This window comes from Marmota marmota, unplaced genomic scaffold, assembly GCF_001458135.2.
Source record: "Marmota marmota marmota unplaced genomic scaffold, marMar, whole genome shotgun sequence".
NCBI classification, from domain to species: domain Eukaryota; kingdom Metazoa; phylum Chordata; class Mammalia; order Rodentia; family Sciuridae; genus Marmota; species Marmota marmota.
This window is the reverse complement of record NW_025999932.1, coordinates 21,144,785-21,157,242: the sequence shown is the minus strand read 5'-3', so window position 1 is coordinate 21,157,242 and position 12,458 is coordinate 21,144,785. Positions and strand designations below refer to the sequence as shown.

The following is a 12,458-nucleotide window of genomic DNA, read 5'->3' as shown; positions in this document are numbered from 1 at the left end:
TTTTTTTTTTTTTTTTTTTTTTTTTTTTTTTGCAGAGTACATATCACCATATAAAAGGTTATATGGTAGATATGTTGTTTATTATTTATATTTTTTGCTCTCTTATTTAGAATACAAGCTTTATGAGAACAGAATTCTCTTTCCTGTCTGCTGATGTGCCTACAGCAGAGCATCTGGCTCATTGCTGATGTCCATTAAATATCAGTTGCATGCTTTCTTAGAACTGTCAGTGAATATATTTCGCACTCATTGCTTCTACCACTCTCCAGTGGTAAAGTAAGAGAGAGAACTGGGTTATCTGAAGAAAACAGGACAGGCGATTATTTCTCCTTAATTACTAATTCATATGATAGTACTTGGAACTTTGGTTGCTTTCATTTTTAGCATTCAGTTGTTCCTTACCATAAAGACAGGACTCGATTCTGAAAGAAGATGCACATTCCCACTATGTGGAGAGAGCATCCTAGAAAACAAAAGTGAAGCAAAGACAGGAGCTAGCTAAGGAGTTGAGTCAAGAAAGGAGCATACATACAGGTCCCTATTAATATCTATCTAATGTGTAGAGAGAACTTTGCCACAGACCAATTCAGCCTCTTTCACACTGCTTATATGCACCCACTTTCACTTGCAATTACTTAATTCAGGCTCATGGCAATTTTATCCCAAAATTTCTGAGTCACATTAGAGAGTACAAAAATTTTAGTGCACGGTTGCTTCATTTTTATCACAGTATCTCTGATCATTATTTTTAATTTGTCCAATAAAATTTATTTTTGCTGAATTACCTATATGAATTATAATAAATCATATCTAAAAGATTCTGCATGACCAATAAATTGTAGCATTGCCCAAGTATCTCATTAAAATAATTTTATGTTTAGATATTTCAAAATCAGAATTTCTTCTTGACCTGGAACATTTGCAAACTCAGGTTTCTGACCTCATTTAATTCACTTTGAAAATCCATCAACTGTTCTTGACCATTTTCACTTAAAAATGCTCATCTTCACTCATCTCATGCCCATAAACATGCCCATAGTCATTTTTTTCCAGTACTGTGAAATGTATGCCTTTTTTCCTAACTCAGGGAGCCCTTTAAATTCACATTTCTGTTTGCTCTGACGTGACATAAACAGGACTGAACTTTCTGTTTTCTAAATTGTGCAGGAGCTTTTTGTAGCATTTCATGCTACCCTAAATCTCATGCTTGCCTTCTCATTTATCTCAGATTTCCTTTTATCTCCCAATCCATTTCATGATCCAGTTTAAAATGCCTATTTCTCTGAAATGTATATTAGATATGCAATTCCATTTAATTCCACTACTTATTTATCTGCACCTTTGCAGCAAGTTACAACTATGCCTTATACAAGAACATTTTCTGCCACTTCTAATGATTAGTTTGGCTTCTTGTGTTTCATCAGCATTCTGTGTTCCTTAAAACTCAGTGTAAAACAGTTCTTAATAAACCTCAGTATAACTTCTCTACACAGTTTTTTAGTTTGCTTCATAAATTTAAAACTCCACAGAATTCAAATGGCCTGTAAATTAACAGAAATTTTGTAATTTTGTCTATTTGTTAGTATACTTGAAATGAAAATTTCCACAATTCATTCTCAAAGCTCTCCCACATTCAGGACAGAGAAGACATTGCAATTAAAAGAAGTATTTTTTTTCAGTCTAGTTACAATTATTCATGTGCTTTTTCTCTTAGAGCCCCTGATAGTTCTAATTGCAATAAATCAGAAGGGAATCATCATATCTCAAAATTGCTATTACTTATTGTGACAACTTAAAAATTCATTTTATATATTAATTTTTCATGAAATGTGTTTAATTTAACAGTGCTCTAAAGTTAAAACTAAATAAAATTAAGCAGTATAATTGTGGAAATTTACAAGTGTATATATATATATATATACACACACATATTTATAAATTTATTTCCATTAACCAATCATATATTTTATATCAATATGTACTCTAAGATAACCTATTATTTATTACCAATAATAGTAACAGATTTGATATTGTGATATGTAATTTCAGTCATGGATACAATATAACCTGGCTTCACCTCATGGTGAAGAGCTGCCCTAAAATAAGAAGAAATGGGTAAGAAAAAGTAATGCCAATGTTTATATGCCTAGTGCTATCAGTCTACTTCAGTGCTACTGGGAATGATGAAAGAAATTGTTTTGAGTCTGGAAGATTCCTGGAATAACTAAAGATGCAGCTATTAATAAAATAGGGGAAGATAAGGGTAGAATATTGAAACTTCACACTGTTCCTACTTATCTGTTCTTTAAAATGCTGAAAGGTTAGACTCAACTCTAGAAACTATACTTGACCCTGAACCAAAATTTGAAGTACTCTCCCATGCAATGTTTCAGTTGTCAAGAAGAAAGACCAAGTGTACAGAAATGAGAAATTACCCACTTAATATCCCACTCAGCTCAGACTAATTGAATTCCAAAGTCATCATTCTCTATCCCATGTTCAAAATTTGATGTCAGGGTATATATTTACATACAAGCTGACAATAAATAATTGTCAGATAGCCAGGCACGGTGGTGCATGCGTATAAACCCAGTGACTCATAAGGCTGAGGCAGGAGAATTACAAATTCAAGGTCAACCTTGGCAATTTAGGGAGACCATGTCTCAAAATAAAAAGAAAAATACAAAGGGCTGGAAATGTAGCTCAATGGTAGAGCACACATAAATTCAATTCCTGGTACCACCAAACAAAGAAAAATTTATGAAATATCTGAGAAAAGCCTCTAAACCAAAAATAAATAAATAAACAAATAAAGCAAAAAGAAACAAGAAGCTAACTGATAAAAACAGAAATTATGAAGAGGGATTAAAACCTATTGCTAATATCTTCAGAAATATAAGAAAAGATATCATCACACATATGTGATAATGAAAAGAGTACTATAAAAATTAGAAAGTACTCTTAGAATTTAAAACATGATAGTAAAAAAAAATTCAATGGCTGGAGATGTAGGTCAGTGGTAGAGTGTGGTAGGTAGAGTGCTTGCCCATGTACAAGACCCTGGGTTGCATTACTCAGCAACACACACACATACACACACAAAAAAAAAGGAAGAGGAGGAGGAGGAGAAGAAGGAGGAGGAGTAGATGAGGAGGAAGAAGAAGAGGAGGAGGATGAGGAGGAGGAAGAGGAAGAAGAGGAGGTAGAAAGAAATTTTAAAGAAAGAACTCAATATAAAGGTTAGTAAAATGAAAAATTCAAGAAAATTAAGTACAAAGAAGAATTTGGGCTAAGTATTAATGAAATTATTGGATAAGATTAGAAAATCATGCATATAGGATTGTGGACTTCAAAAAGGATATTACAGAGAAAAGAGATTACAGAGAAAATAAAACCGAGAAAATTATCAACAAATTTTCCAGAATCATAGAATAGTTTGTATCAGATGAAAAGATACCACCAAAGTGATTACCAGAATTTATGAAAATAAACCCATACCAAGTTACATTCCAAAGAGCATACATAAGTGGAAAATCAGAAAGTAATGGCATGAAGAAAACAGGAACAATAACAACAATAAAGAAGAGTAAAATTACCATTGCATTGAAAAACAGACTAAGACCTCTGCACCAGATATGGAAGACAACAAGCCATACTTGGACACACTCAAGAGATATGTCATTTGAAGACTAAAAGCTGCACCTATCAAGTATTAGAAACTAAGAAACACGTCATGTTTATTCTAAGGAACAAATAGCCATGCGGGCAAGGCCAAAATTCTTTATGGCAACTTGTGGTAACCATGCCTAATAAAATTCTGATCTCTCCCTTTATACTGCTGTCTAGATCACTAGAGATCATCTGTTTTATCACACAGGAGTGTCTGCTTTTTTCTTCCCCTGAAATTTGAAGTTAGAGGCAAAAGATACAAAGGAACTGATTTCCACTAACAATAGTCAAGCACTCATGAAAGCCATTAGAAATAGGCCAAACTGTATTTCTGCTCAGTGTTCTGACCCTGAGCAGATTTGCTATTTTTTTTTGCATTGTTTATTTGCTTTTGAGGTCAACAACAATCACAAATTTTTGTGCCTTCCATATGCTACCCTTTCATCTGCTGGGCAGCAGTGGGGAATGGTAAAGTGCTTTGGGGCTAGGAGATGAATATATCAATTACCAGATCTAGAAGTCACACTTGAACTTCATCTATTTGGGTGACAAATAGAGACAGATGATTTTGACAATTACTATTTATAATTTTAAAAGTGCTCAGATGAACTTTTCACAACAAATAAAAATTTCTTAAAAAGCACTGCTACCTGGAAAGAAGCCTGAAATATGGGTGCATCAAATAAATGCATGCGGAAGTAACTAAAAAGTGAAAATAAAAAGAAAATGACAGAGAAAAAGATAATATCCAGACTTCAGGAAGCTCCATTGGTTGGAAAAACCACTATAAGAGAATACATAAGTCCCAGAATATGTCAAGTGCATGTGAGAATCCTATGGATACCTGTTCAAATTATGTGAGAGAAGGAATTTGTAAGTGATAGAATTTCACCTAAATTTGAAAGGCTCAATTGCTGCTATGGGGATTGAAGGGACGATAGTAATATTTTCAGGAAATTGATGGTGAATTTCCTGAGTTATATATATTCAGGGAACAGCAAATTTCTCTGGGAAATATCAGAATTCACAGTATGTTGTTTCTTACATGTTAGCCTGAAGAATTTGTATCTAATAGAGTAGGTGTGGAAGAAGTTGTAGAGAATTTAAAGTTTTTTTTAAGTCACAAAGTGCTACATTACGTTTGTGTTTTATATAAAAAATGATAATAATATATCATGGTATTGTGTGCTGAGAAAGTGTGGGTGTAGTCTCATTTAATCTTAATAATACAAAACCCTGTGCATTAAAGACTACGATTATTCTCATTTTAGTGATAGAATACATGAGCTTAGAAAACTTTATTTTCCTCAAATTAAGCATTAGGAGGTTTGCACAAGGTAACTACAAGATTTTTCATGTAAAAGATTTTGCTTTCATGTGAAAGAACATGATCAGTGGAAATGAGTTCCTCTGTATCTTTTGTCTCCAAATTCAGAATGGTCTGACTTAAGCTCTAAGGAAAAGCAAACAGCAGATAGTTCTCTGTGATAAAATAATTGAACTCTAGTGATCTAAGGAATGGAGTAAAGGGACAGATCAGGAGTTTATTAAGGCATGGCCACCACAAGGTGCAGAAAAGAATCCTGGACTGGCCCACCTGGCTATCTGATCCTCCCAAGAAACAGATGGTATAATAACGCTGTAGCTTGCTGTTTTAGTCTTCAAAATAACTTTCTTCTGAGTCACACTTGTCCACGATGAACTGAGTGACCTCTATAGCAGGTGCAAAGGTCTCAGTCTGGTATCTCAGATTGCACTCAAAATTTTTCTCTTCTCTCTGTTTATCTCTGAATGTACCTCTTTATTTGGCTCCACAGGTGCAAGTCTGAATTTGCTAGTAGACTCAATTTCCAGGATATAAAGTATTCTTCAGACTCTCAGTACTACTATTATAACAGACCTTTGGCTGAGTGTAGTGGTTTCTAAATAAGTGTAAACCAAAATTTTATAGATAATGATAAACAGATGAGTAAACTTGGGTCTTCTTGAAATGCAAATTCTTAACTAATAGTCCCAGGATGGGTCCTGAGGTTCTCAATTTTGAACTTGCTCCCAGTGATACTCATGCTGATAATTCACAGAAACTAGCTGATGTAGCAAAGATCTTCTGGAAAGCTGGGGGTTGAGGAAAAAAAAGTGATACAGAAGAAGGTGAAGATGATGCTCCAGGTGCCTCCAAAAGTAAAGTCCTATCTTTGGAGAAAGAGCACTTCTATATTCTGGTGCTGACAATGTGCAATACTTAGCCAATAAGAAAGCCCATGAAGGTAGTATTACGTATTTCTTAATATCTTTAAGCAAGCATAAATGTTTTATTACATAATAATAATCTATAAATAACCTGCTTTTACTGAGCATTTGTTTTATAGAGTCTTATGCACAATATTTTACATAATTATCTGCATTGGTGATTTGATTATAGTATTTGACAGATAAGGGAAACTAAGGCATTAAGATGCTAAGTAACTTGCCTCAGTACTAATAAATAAGAAATGAATCTGTTATCTGTACCTAGAAATTTGAATCCTGTGCTGATATTCTTAATAAAGTTCCAAAAGTTAAGGGACTTGGATTTTAAATATGCACAGGACATACAAGAAAAAAAAAGTCTTGCCTTCTCTTGAAAAGGAAAATAATTGTTGAATATTTAACTGAATTTAACCATTGGTTGTTAATCACTTTTAGTTTCTATTGCTTTCAACCTTTTTTCTGATGGTCTTAACAATTTTTAAATAGGAAGTTCAAGCTGGTGATTGCAAAGACGCCAGCCATATGGCATTAAATCAGAAGTCTTATGAATTATTTGGAAGCTTCTTTTGATCTCAGATGTGAAAACAGCATGATCTCATTTTGTGTCAATCTTCTGGATTTATTTTGGAATCTTAACCCACTTAGAATACATTTTGTTTTCTTGGTTTCTAAAGTTAGCTTTAAAAGGCCCTAAATTGTTGATCCTTGACACTTGGCAAAATTCTGGCCTTTGATTTTAGCTTTGGCAACAATGACACAATTAAAAATGGAAATATACGTTTGATTGTTTATGAATCATGATTCCTCAGGAAAGGCAACATGTTCTATTCTGCATCAATAAAAATACAGAGCTCCTAAAAAGAGCGATACCTATTTTATCCTCAGCTGGTGAAACTTTACCTAGAGTACTATGTTCTACTGGGAGCACACTCTTTCAAAGGGTCATTTGAAAACTGAAACCTTCCAAAGAAAAGTGTCAATGAGGACAAAAGGATTAGAAATCTGTCATTATGTTTTTGAAAGCATACACAATGTTTAAAATGAAAATATAAATGAGACAGAAGAACTGTGTTCAAATATTTGAAGTCCTCTCTATGCTGTGCACAAACTAATTATTTTCTCTGTGGTCTAAAAGTAACAGAATAGGGACAAACTCATGAAAGCCACAGTGGTCTGATTATTGACCATTTAAGAAGGACAATTGATTATCACTAAATTAAAACTGCCAGAAAAATGCATCAATTTAGTCATTAACTGATTCATTCACTTATCCAGTGTTAGGTAACACAGACATGAACAAGGCAGCAGGAAGGGAAAAAGAAACTGGGGCAGACCAAGGAGAGGGTTCCGAAGACCCAGGGAAGCAAAAGCTCTGCCCAGTTGCAGTTAGAACTTCAGGTTCTTTTCTGGAAACAGCACTTCACTCAGATTAGTACCTACCTAAAGTCTGTTACTAAGCTGCAACATGTCCAAAAGCAACCTTTGGCAAATTATCATGCTCTGGTCATATCATTTGCGCTGCAGTTTTGACACCACACGACCTCTCCTTGCTCTTGTAGATTTTTGCAGAGACTACTGGTATAGAGCATGAACTCTTGCCCTGATTACTTAACACCTTCTGTCCATCACATTTGCCACTCCTGTGATATAGGGGCAGAGGAGGAACTAAACTCAAACCAGATCAGGACATGAAAATAGAGTGAACACCAATCCTGGGACGAGGGAACCATTCCAATTCTTAAGTGGATCCACTCCATGTTCTCTGGAGTGTACTTTCATTTTGTTAAATAAAAATGAGTGCTTATTTACTATCTGCTCTGTGTCTCCTGACTGAAACACAGTCATTTCTGCATGGGACTCTGCACTTTCACCTGTTGGAAGTAGATTTTTGCTTCTTGCTTAGAAAATCTCCTTTTTTACATAACTGACTGCTTCTGTGTCCCTGAAGTGTTTCCTTTGCAATGACAACAACCAAGGATACCTTTAGCCTGTAACACATGGACCATTTCCTGAAGGCTTCTCTGTGGCAAGCAATGATCCAAAATGAACACAAAAATCTACCTTATTGAGATCTGAATCTAATGCAAAGTTGAGAGGCAGTAGCATAGAAGTAATGAGGGGAATACAGTAATATGATGAAAAGAACCTCTGAAGGAACGGAATTATTGTCCATAGCATGGCTAGGGAAGCCCCAATATATGTGCAGAGAGTTAACAAATGAGGAACTACCTATGTACTGGACAGAACTGTGTCACACCATAAAATTCATTGAATGTTTTTGAAGTCCTAGCCCCAAATGTGATGGTATTTGGAGATGGGAACTTTAGATGGCAATTAGGTTTAGAAGACATCAGGAGGGTGCAGCCTTCATGATCTCATTGATGGTCTTATAAGGGGAGACTACAGAGGGGTTTCCCTCATGTTCTTTCTACTCCATGAAGACACAATGAGGGTACAGCTGTCAGGAAGCCTAGAAGAAAACCCTCCCCTGAACCTCACCCTGCTGGCACTCTGTTCTTGGATTCTACCCTCCAGTAATATGTGAAATAAATTTCTGTTGTGTAAGCCACCCAATCTATGGTGTTTTATTATAGCATTCCTACGTAATATAGGTACTATGCAAAGATCCAGGAGACAAGCAAGTCACCAGAGACCTAGAAGTGGTGAAGAGCATGGAAATTCAGAGGACTAAAATAAAGCCTGCAAGGCAGCAGGAGAGGGTAGTGAATGTTGGGATCTGAGACACTGAGACCTAACTTTCTCATACCTTGACAGCTAGGTGAAGTCTTGGAAGAATAACTCCAATTCACATCCAATGATATTAAACACTTCAGAGTTCATATTCAAATTTTTGATTGGAGTAAATTGGCATATATATAATATAAGCCTACATAAATATTTTATTGTCCACAACTGAGAGGACAAAAGGAGACTTGGGATACCTGTAGTAGATTTTTATTTTCAATAGCAGCAAAAAGATTTCTCATTATTCTATGCTTTTAAAATGTGACATTTACTCCACCACAACAGAAAATGTGGACTTTATATGTCCTCCTCTTGAATCTATGGAATACAATGGGAGTGACATATTATGCATTCATAAGCTATGTCACAAAATTGTTATACCTTCTGTCTGATCTTGGGATGCTTTCTATTGAAATAAATAATAAATGCTTTTTATTGAAATTCATCAATCATCGTGTGAAGAAGCCTAAGTCACATGAAGATAGGTGACAGACAAAGTCTTTGAAGTCACTCTACCCCCAGCCACCATTTGTCTGGAGCCAAAAATAAGACCTTGAGTGGGGACCACTCAATTGAGACCAACAAGCCCTCAGGAACATGAGAGAAGAATGAAACAACTACCATTTTTTATCTACTCATTTTGTGGTGACTTGTTAGTGCAGCCTTAAATAACTGAAAAAATCATATTTTCCTTCCAAAATAATTAATACATAATAAGCCACCTCTTATTTAACTTTCTGAATATGTGTTTATGGGCCCAGACACTTGGATGTTTTTTCTTTGGTGGCTAGAAAGCAAAATCATTTCCAAAAATTATTTTCTAAAATCTCATAAACTTTCAGGTTTTTTTTTTAATATTTTTGTTCATTTTCTTTGAAACTCTCTATTTCACTTTTGCAATTTCCTTTATCCTTTGTGTGACGCCAATATGCAGTGGACATTTGTTGAACCTCTTTAGTATCACTGTGTAACTCAAGTGGATTTCCCTGTAATCATCTGCAATTGTATACTATAATCCACTGCTATTGATTACTTTATCCTGTTTTATGTACTATACTTTTCTCTTGTATTGATTCTTGCCTTTTATTGCTAATATGCTTGATGTGATTTAGAATTCTTCGTTTCTTCCTTATTCCATACTCTGAATTGTTATGTTACATATTAGCACATAAGAATTTCAAATCATAAGCATGAATAAAGTGATAAATCAATGGAATGTTTCTAACTTATTAAACATAATAATAATGTTGGAAATATTTGAAAAGTAATTTTAAAAGCGATGTACATGGCTTTAAAATTATATAAGTATGTATGTACATAGCTTTTAAAATTAGCTTTGGTTATATAAAGCTATAAATTATGTATACATATATCTTTTAAAATTAATTTTCAGAAAAAAATATATATGTATATTTCAAACCAAATAATAGAAGCTTATTTTATGTTAAAAATAGGAGTTTCCTGTAGGGTGACCAAAATGTGTGAGGCCAGAAAGATTTAACATGTTGTGGGTTTTCTGAAACAATATTTCAATTCCTTGTTTATACATTTTGAGAACTAAGAAAACAAAGATCATTGAGAACAAATTGTGCTTTGGTAGTCCTCCTGGCAGACATAATGCTAAATCATGTGATTTCTGTGATTCAAAATATATTCCCTCTTCCACAAAAGAATATACCTGAGGTGGGTGTATCTTGTCTATAGAACATGTGCTTAACATTGCATGGGGCCCTGGGTTCAATCCCCAGCAACTACTATACCAAAGAAAGATAAGGCACTTAAAATTGCATAAAAGAATTCCTAATCTTTCATAAATTTACCCTAAGGAGAATAAAATATAAAATCTTAATAAGGCTAGAATAATACTCCATATGTAAACTTCAAGAACCACAACTTTTTTCTGTAACTGGAAGACAAAGTTTCAATATACTTGAAATAAAATGTACTAAACCTTAAAGATACAGAAATAAATACTGAGCTCTAGTTGAAAATGTTCAAAGGAGGAATATGGAAATTATTCTGCAATATTCCATTTCCTCCAACAGTAATGTTCAACCTTCCTTTGTACATGCAGGGATCAAAAGAAGAAAAATTAAATAGAAATGCCAGGATGACATTCCCCAAAATTCTTCCAATTGGTCAGGTTGAATATGGCACTCAATGTTTTTTAAAAACATCCCATGTGTTTTTAATATACAGCCAAAGTTGAAGATTATAATTTAATATTATCATTGTTTCCTAAAATATTGTTGATGTATTTGAAATTGTAGTAAACCTGTGCTTGAGAGAAAAAACATGGTGGCAGGAAGGGAGAGAGCCTCCCCTTGCCCCAGGCCGCCAGTACCAAAGATCCCACCTAGTAGGAATACTTCATCTCTGAGTGTTAGAGGACCCCTATCCAGCTGCTCTCCACAGAAATCACCAGCGCTGTGATCCCAGGCGGGGCTCTGGGCCTCATCATTTCAGTAAGACACCGGGAGTTGGAGCAGGATCCAAAGCCAGAAGTTCCAGTCCATGCAAGACTCCCTGAGCGAGCATCTTAGCAGAATCACCTATCAACACATCTACAGATCGCCAAGACTTCCCTTAGCTCCCATGCAAGTCACTCAGCTGCTACTTACCCACATCACAACACCATCGCCCGGCTCCCCCCACCTCACCAGGCTCCCTCCACCTCACCAGGCTCCCCGGAACTGAAAGCAGACCGCAGCCATCTTGACTCAACATTCTGGCCATTTAGCTGGGGGCAGTGCCCAGTCTAGCAGCCAGGTACCAGATTTCCAACATTCCCCCCTCCCCAGCAGCAGTAACCCAACACAGTAGTTGCCCAACACAGGTGTTCAGTGTGACCAGGGAGCCAGCCACAGGAGCCCCAGGGTGAGAGTTTCCTCAATTGGTAACTGCTAAGGGAGAGGGAGAGACCAGGAACTGGGAAATCTCCAGGCCAGAGAGGGAGATAGTACCAGGCACTCACGTCATACAAGTGAAGGGTCCAAAAAGAGACCAGTGAGGTGCACTCTTTCTGCAGGGGAACTGGTGGGTGCCACTCCCCACATCCAGGCGCCCTGCACCAGGACCAGTCTTCCCATACTGGTTACCTCCACCATCCTGAGGGCAGACACCAGGTTACAACAGATGGCACCACCTACTGGATAAGAAGAGAAGCAGGAAAGATACAGGTCTCTAAAGCTAGCTACAACCCTGGCTTCTTCCTTCAATTTTTTTGTTGGTTGGTTGGTTGCTTGCTTTTTTCTCTTCTACCTCTCCATCCTCCAGCCCTCACATACCCAACATATGTGAAACCAAGAACTTTGCATGAAATAGGACTTTGAGGACTGAGTCATCTGAGTAATATAATATAGAAGTGTTATATATGCCCCCTTTATTCTTTTCCTTTTTATTCTTTCATTTTTCTTTCCCCCTCCAAATTTTGCTGTTTTAACATCTGTATTTTTCTAAATACATATGTGTGTTTGCTTTTTGTACTCAACTGTCATCCCATATATTTGCCTACCCTAAATTACTTCCTGTCTATTCTCTTGCTACTAACCCTCTTCACTAGATTTCTCCTTCATACTTCCTAAGATACATTAACTCTATATCCTCACATCCTACCTCCTAACATATCATCCTAAGCCACACCCCCATCTTATTGTCCACTGTCAGAAACTGTAAATCTTTTTACAAAACTACTAATTATATTTTAGATAATAATTGAATCCAACATTTCTGTACATTGAGACTAAACTTTAAATGTCTTAATAAAAACAAATTGTTCATAGGTGGTATATTGG

The 12,458-nt window shown here is 35.8% G+C and overlaps 1 long non-coding RNA gene across 10 annotated transcripts in view; it reads right to left on the bottom strand.

The window, feature by feature from the left end:
- Positions 1 to 12,458, bottom strand: part of LOC125616089 — a 307,484-nt gene that overhangs the window by 222,799 nt on the left and 72,227 nt on the right. Inside the window, exon 5 of one of the 10 annotated variants that reach the window (XR_007346713.1) lies at positions 403 to 463. The exons of the other annotated variants lie outside the window; for them this stretch is intronic. This is a non-coding gene — a long non-coding RNA (uncharacterized LOC125616089). The remainder of the gene's footprint in view (positions 1 to 402; positions 464 to 12,458) is intronic. 10 annotated transcript variants of the gene reach the window in all.